Below are 8,336 nucleotides of genomic sequence, written 5' to 3' on the forward strand. Positions count from 1 at the left end.
TGCATATTTTATGACCTTTTTAAGGACAACACGAGATAGGAGAAATGAGAGCCCGAGCAAAAATATGCATGCCTCAAAACAGCGAGAACGGTTGGTATAAACAAATGGATTTATGACCTGTGAACCGCTATTGATTTACCGAACAAATATAGTGACGACTCGACGGAAATGAAAGAACGCATTTTCTTTCGCATTATCTAATAACCAAATATAAGGCTTTCATGGGTTTATTCACACCAATAGAGCAAAAACACTGTGATAAAACAATTCCTCTGCAATATCCGAATCTTCTTTAGGCGCGCATACAGATATTGAGCTGGTGTGTTTCCGGTAATACGGCTGTATAAAAACGCCTAAAAAAACACGTAGTAAGAATCTTTGTTTTTACCGAGGCTGAAATATGTGTCTTTCGGAACATATCTCTGCAACCGACAGTTGCAAAATTTGCTCTTGCGGCTATACATTAATCAGCAAAAATTAGAAAAAAAGCTGCAGCGACGTCCGCCCATCAGTGGCGGATGTCGCTACTGTTACATGCCACCAAATGAGCCAGCCGTAAGGAGCGGACGCGCGATGTTATCCGCTGGGGGTTTTCCTCCGTGTCCATGAGCCCTCACCTTCTTGATAGGTATATAGCCTTTGTAGGAATGGGACGAGAGATTACCCACACGTCGAAGCTCAAACATTGAAACTGGTCATTCCTCCATGTTCTGAGTGCATTCAAGGATGTGCCTGTCGGCTGCGCTTCCCCAGAGCCCCTGTCGTTCGAACCGCCAGGGGTACCCGTTGACCCTAGCGGTACGAACTTGTTGGCACTAGTGGTTATCCACTGTGTCACACAACCATATGAACTTTCGTTCAGAAGGCCTGGTGGGCAAACGCCCCCGGCTGTCCTCAGGGGGAAAGAAGCACTGGGGCGACACATCCCAGCCTGCCAGATGAGGGAGCTTTGATGTACTAGTTCAGACTTGATATGAGTGTTCCCCCTCCTTGTCAATATTCTAAAGAAGAAAATGCTCCACAGAAGCTGTATGCCCTGTCAAAGGGTAGGAAATGTGCACGGTACGAAGCGCAACCAAGCACCGAGGCGCCGCCTCGGAACTCAGCCTTGTAATACAGCTCATCTATCTCAATTACAGGAGACCACTGCTGTAACCATTGCGGCGGCGAATGTCACTGGAAGCAAGTAGTAAATGAGTAAATGCCCTGCTTTCGTGCACAAAGCCGCACGACCAGTTCTCCTTCCGGGGGCCGAATTCTTTAAAAAACGGGCGTCGCTTTGAAACGACGGGGTAGCGCCATGCAAATGCATGTGTTCTAGGGTTGGGACCGTCGCTTTGGGGTGTTTGCACAGGGACTGAGCCGCAGAAAAGCAGTGTGGCAAGGGCGCGAAGCTACGAGCGAAAGGACGGGGGGCAGTGGGTGTCACTTCATGCCCTTGCCACACTGCTTTTCTGCGGCTCAGTCCCTGTGCAAACACCCCAAAGCGATGGCCCCAACCCTAGAACACATGCATTTGCATGGCGCTACCCCGTCGTTTCAAAGCGACGTCCCGTCGTTTTAGAGCATTCGACCCCAGGAGCTGCACATCAGGGGACTTCTTCCCGGTAAACCACCCTTGCCCAAGTTTGGCCTAAGGGGACTTCTGTACAACCCTCAACTAAAGGAAGTGCCCTAAGGTTGCCCAGCAGGACTTCTGCCATGAGCTCTGCTCACAGGACTTGCCCAAGAGCGGCTTAATGGGACTTATGCCCGAAAGCCTCCAAGAGGTCTTCCACAAGGCTGGTACAACGGGACTTCCGCCTTTAATGCGGGCAGTTCCAATGACTTGATTACAAACTGCTCGCTGGTTCTCTAGTAATATACGGTGTGTTTCACAAAAGACTTTAAGTAACGTGAAAAAATAGGCTGTCGGAGTTAAAATTGCTTTTCTTGCGCGAAAGTATCAGGGGCCGTTACGGCCGCAATAAAACAAGTTCCAATATCTAATTATTGTCACAAAAATTATTTATTGTCACAATTATTGTCACAATTATTATCACAAACCTACTTGTTAAATACAGTTTTAATTGTTGCAGTTAAGCGAGTGATTATACTGTGAAAATTGTGGAGAATTGTCAAACCAATACCCAGCGTTAGATTTCCCAAAAAGGAAATCGCCCGCCGGACAATCGGCTGAGTACTTCAGTTCGCTGGCAGCTGGCAGCTCGGAGGCTGCAAAGTGCTGCAAAGCTATGCCCCAATGTTGATGTCCCTTAGAGTTCTACGCGTCACGTGTACGTCGCGCTTTATCACGGTCCGGCGTGGCTTTATTTTGTCTCGAACGGAAAGTAGCCCGGCGTTCGTGTGAAGTTTACAGCTCTCGGTGACGTCATCATCGGTGCGTGGCTTGGCGGCGCTTTGCAGCCGCTCAGCTTAAGATGAGCGCGTCCGGAGGACTGAAGTACTCAACCCATAGTGGGCAGGCAATCACTTTTTTGAAATCGGAAATCGTTTTGACTGATGATCCTCTACAATTTCCACGATACAAATGACATGTGAACTGCAATAATTAAAAAGTGTATTATCAATTACTAATTACTTGTTGCAACAAATAGAAATGGGAACTCGTTTTATTGCGCCCGGCACGGCCCCTAATCAGTGCTCCGAAAGAAAAGCAATTTTGCCCCCAAAAGCCAACATTTAAAAAAATAATCTTCCCTGAAAACTCCGATATGGTGTTACGTGCGTTATATATTTTTCCCGAATGTTGTGGCAAGCGTCTGGTGGCTTACCTCCTGATGCTGTCACGGCCTGTATCACCAGTACGCTCAGTCAAACTTGCCCATGAGGCCAGTTTGGTGGCACTTTAGGAAGACTAGCCACAGGAAGCACGCTTGCATTAAGCGCAGAGAACTGACACAGTAAGCCAACTGGTTTATGCTTTAGCATAAGCATATCGTTTTGCGATGTCCTTATTAACCTAACCATTCGAGCTTATGGTGCCGAGAGACAGATAGAACGATCTTTAATGCAGTCTGGCGATGTTAACCGGGCTAAAATGCCTAACTTGCTAAGGCAGTTGATGACGTGATGAAGACGATGGAGATGAGGTTGAAGAACTTGATGCGCACAGAGACGTTGAGTCACTTAGCGACTGGTCAAGACCTATGGGTTGCAGGTACTCTATCAGAGCTTTTGTAGCCCGTAAATCAGGTTTGGAACATGCCCACGGTCCTAAATCTTCATTTCGTTTATGTCCACGGAAAGCGGCAATCCCCCCAAAAACTGCGAGGGACACTCTTTGCGCAATAAATCGAGTGCATTCACAGAGTAGGTGGTGGAGGGTTTCTAGCACATCGCAGTGTGGGCAGAGCGGCGACGTAGTTCGTTTCACCTTACAGATGAAGTTGCGTGTGTTGCGACATTCATCCCTATGCGGTGTAGAATGGCTTCTACCCACTTGAAAAGTCCTGGTGGCATTTTGATTTTGTAGTTTAGATCGATGGAAGATAGCGGAACGTAATGACTTAATACGTCATCCCAGGTTGCTCGCAGCTGTTCCCTGCCAGTCTAGATGCAAGGACAGCTGCATCGTTCCTGGAGAGTGATATGGATATTGCCGATGCACGATGGCTATGCGCAATGGATGCAGCAATGGCCGCCTTCACATTTACAATTATCCCACAAAGGGCTGAAATCCACTGGACTGCTATGACATGTTGCGCTTGTAGAGCTTGGAGATGTAGGGCGTGTATGTCAGACGCAAGACGGTGTTGTGGAAATGACGCTAGACATTGCAGTACTGCCCCGGAGCCTGTGAGGATAGCCCACTCTCATGCGGGCTGCTTGGTGATGTGAGCCACAATCACCATCACAGCTGCAAGTTTTGTAGCCGTAGTGGATGTTTTGTGAATGCGCATGGCAGTTAATGTGGTACGTGATGACGGTATCCACACCCCTATAGTGGATGATGTGGATGGCACCGACCCATCAGTGTACACGAGTGTGGTCTTCGTATTTCCGCGAAATATATTCCAGAGCGAAGAACTTTAGGGCGGGAGCCGGAACATGCTTCTTCCTCGTGATGCCGAGAAAGGAGGAGGACGGGGCCGAGGGAACGTGTCAAAACTTCATACGTATGTAGAGTGTCAACCCATAGGTGTTTGTTTTCGTTTTGCACTCTCTTCCATAGCAGAAGGAGTGTCTGTATAAGCGCACGTCATTAACAATCCTCAGATTTAGGGTGAACACTTCGGTATGGGTCACCGTTGAGATAACTGACCGTGATTGTTGTATATAGATGAATGCGGATCGCCCTTGTCATCAAGTTAATTATGAAGCCTCGTGAGTAATAACACTTTATCAGCATTGCCGTATGGACGTCCCGTGGGTGTGTTCCAGTGAGAGCCCGCACAACATTTGCTTCTTCCTTAGTCTATCATGAGATGTGTTTAGATTTTAGGAGTCTACAGTTACTCGTGTTTTATCCCTGTTTCAGTCGCCATTTTTCTGACGGAGTAGAAAAAATTAGCACTGAGAGGAGCTATGCGACCTCAGCTTTTGCAATTTGTATGCCGTCGCAAGTGTTTTGCTGAATAAAGGCAACCCATATGCGCAATATCTCTGTTGGCACTAGCCATCACCCTGAGAGTATGCGCTCTTCCTGTGTGAGCCTAAACAAAGAGAAGGCCGACCAAAACAACTTCAAGAAATCGTATACGATCACGGTGTTTTTCTCAGAACTTGAGATTTAAGACAACGCCTGGCACTCCCAAGCCTATTTTCCCTTATCCATCCCCTGCAAACACCTCTTATTACTGAGTCTACAGCTTGGCATCCGATCCCTAGCGCGCCTGGACACCCGTAAAAACTTATTCCCTTTCGCGCAATTACACAACTCCGCAAAACTGCCGTCTGTAAAGATGCTACTTTCACGCCTTCACGCGTTGGGACTACGTGGAGCTCTCGGGTTGATCTTTCTAATTTTTGGCTGCCAACATTTATCCCTACTGCACACCTTCACGCTTGAAGAAGAGTTTCAAGCCACCATTCATGCATTAGAATTTATCATGTATGACCTCTCGTCTCGCATCAAAACAAAGATGCGGGCAGTGATTCAAGGAGGGCCGGAAGTTTTACTTTCATAACTATTGCTCACCGACCACACTCATCCCTTGCACGGCTCATCCGATTCGCTGGAAGTTTTTTAAACAATTTATTTACTAATACATTCCTTAAACGCTACCGAAACTATTCGTAAGTCGTACAACCGTACTCTTACAAGAATATATCCTTACTATAAGTCATTAACCTCAGCATATCTTCCAAAATCTCACATGCTACTTCCCTAAATTTAAGGGATATATAAACTTCCATTCCCCAACCTCCAATACCACCAATCTTGTCGACTGATACTCGGTAGGTGTATACTAAATTCGCATTACCCAGTCGTATCACACGTGCAACGCAGATCGCTGCAGCCGGATAAGCGCTTCGATCTGTATGCACCATCTGCGGATCGCCAAAAATGTAAATGAACCCTTCTCAAGGCCGATAATATGTTCCCGAGAAATTTATTCCCCCAGATTGTGTGGAGCTTCCCTGTTTGTGAATAAAGGTCTTACAATTAAAACCGTCATCCTCATCTTCCTAAAGGTGGCTTGAAGGTTATCAACATCAAGCCGCAAATAAGACAATAGCAAACGTTGTACGTGAGCATGTGTTTTAATGCGACAGCATTAGTTAACTGTGTCGGCAGAGAATTCAGAGTTCATGGCACACAAATAGGCCGACGGATGGCGCACAAAATGGCCTACTGCTCATTGGATAACAAACGGGTAAACCAATGTTCAGCACGACGCCGCATTTCCAGAGTAAGCGCCTCTAAAAAATTAACGATTTGAGTTTAAAAGTCGGTTACGTAACATGTGCGCTCGATAGGATTCGAAAAATGATCTTCCACAGTGCAAGACGAGCACGGAACACCCTGATGGCCGCCGTTTTTTAGCACACTCCCGCCACCACAACACAAGAATTCCTGATGAGGGAGCGTGGCCTTCAGCGCTTGAAAGGTGTCTTACAGACATGCGCCAGTGCTGGGGAAAACATTGAGCTAGACAATGCCGCACGTAACAATCACATGGATAGTAACACCCAGATTATGTGCAATTTGTTCGCCGCCTTCAGAAGCGCCGCATTTGATTTTAGTAGTCATTCGGCCACATAAATAACAAAAGACAAACAGGTAGTCCACGGAAGCTTAGTGTACAATGGCATTAATTGAGGTTGAAATAGGGAGATTCGAATGAAATTGCGAATGAGACTGCATGTATCCAGATTTAATAAAGGAAGTTCTTGTTGATCCGAATGAAACTTTAAATAAATAGTCACAAACACGAACAAAGCACCGAACTCACATAACACAGCGGTCTGTCGGAGTGGCGTCGAGTCTCAATTGCTATCTTTACTTCTCCATTGGGAAGTGTAATGGGGCAGGTGCAGGTTGGTTGTTGAAGAACCAAGCTGACTATAGCCTTTATATTGCGTTTCCAATAAAGCACTAACGCAGGAACTGTGTACTTCGTTGCGACGGCCTACGATTGCGGAGTTGACATTTTTCGTATAGTGTTTTTTTCGTCACTGCTTCCTTTCTGCTCAGAAAGCCGCTCATTTACGTGCTAGAATTGACTGTGTATGCTGGAGTAAACCTTTCTTGTTTACTGGATGAAGGAAATAGAGTTTTCGCCTGTGCGGGCAAGGTTGCCGAGCTCCGCAAAGAGCCATCTTGTACTAACGTATTTGCGGCGGTTTCTACTCCGTTTGAAGAAGAATGCTTCAGTGTATAGTATTCTGACCGAAAAAAAAAATGGACGCCATTGGCACATTTTGTGTACTTGTGGCTTGGCTATTGTTTTCACTGCCTTCTTCATGTGCAGCCTTTTTAGTGCTGGATGGCTTGCGGTGATGGGGCTTTCTATAACTGACACAGAAAAAGTTAAAAGGCCATAGTTGGCTGTTGATCGTTAATGCGCGGAATCAATTTCATTCAAGATTACAGGCGTAATGCTTTCTTCATTTCGATACGTGTAATGATTATTAGTGGTTCAAACTAATTGGCAAATGTCGCGTCCGTGTTCAATGGCTTACTAGTGCTTCTCACAACTGGTAGTGCGCCCATCTGCTTGCTAGCTGAAAGTTCGATATTCGCGGAGCTCAACGAGGTCTCTTCTTTGGTGGAGTTGGCATAGCTTCTGAACTCCTGATGGGGCCTTGTGCGTTGATGCATAGACAAATCATTTTCCCCGTCTTCAGTGGCGATGGTAGCCTCCTGAGTATTATCAGGAGCATAGTCTACATTGGTGAAAGAACAGGGGATGTAAAACTTTTTTTTGTGGTCCACGCTAGAATAGTGCTTTTAGCCCCCGACCTCGCCTTGGAGATAATACTGATGACTGAGGAGATTGCCGGGTTATTTGTACTGGTTGAATACTTGAAACGAATGGCATTCTCACTCCCGACTGACGTTAGGTGAGGCATTACTGTGCCAGACATTTTGGTTTTCTTGTGGCGCATAATATTAATCCGGGATGAATGTGTCGCCACTTGATTTCTTTTCATTGTAGTTGTTGCTGCTGATTTATCTCCTTCATTGGTAGAAGACATTGGCATGTGTGCGGAATTCGATGAGATAGCGGCACTCTTTAATCACGCAGAGCTCGTTGACTCCCGATTTGGTATTTCCATGCCTTGCGTTGACGCTTGTTTTTCCACTTTGCGAAGGCAACCCCACCTTTCTGTTTACTTGAGACACGGAGTGTTTATCCATGCTAAGGGCAGGTTCTGTAAAAGCTGGTGCCATAGAGATGGTTGGCTTCTGGATTTAGTGACTTTTAAAGGGGCGCCACAATTTTTACCGGAAAAAATGTTGATGGCTGCGGTGCTCGACGACATCTTGGCACTAGGTGAACACGCAGAGCTGGATAACTTCTATTATCTTTATCGTATTATATGACGACATGCCCTAGTATAAAGTTTTCGTGGGAATCCCCACTTCAATCGGTGACACACCAGTACCTCTTCGCAGGTTAAATGTAATAGACACAGATATATCTCGAGATTCTTCTGTGATTACTGGTTACTTACTGATTTCAGGTACCGCTTTCGTTGCGTAGCTTATCTTTGTAGAATGCTCCAACGTGTCTATGGAACCTGATGGAATATGCTGTTTGGCTGATGCGATGGAATCGGGGAGCAGCTGATCTGACATTCTCGGCGAATCTCGTGCAGATGTCTTCCTCTGTGCTTCATTAACAGCTAGTTTTTTGTCTAAAGATGTACGAGTGAATTATTTGTGA

The sequence above is a fragment of the Haemaphysalis longicornis genome, unplaced genomic scaffold (genome assembly GCF_048455015.1).
Source record: "Haemaphysalis longicornis isolate Haplotype H1 unplaced genomic scaffold, Haemaphysalis longicornis Haplotype H1 scaffold_7, whole genome shotgun sequence".
Lineage (NCBI taxonomy): Eukaryota > Metazoa > Arthropoda > Arachnida > Ixodida > Ixodidae > Haemaphysalis > Haemaphysalis longicornis.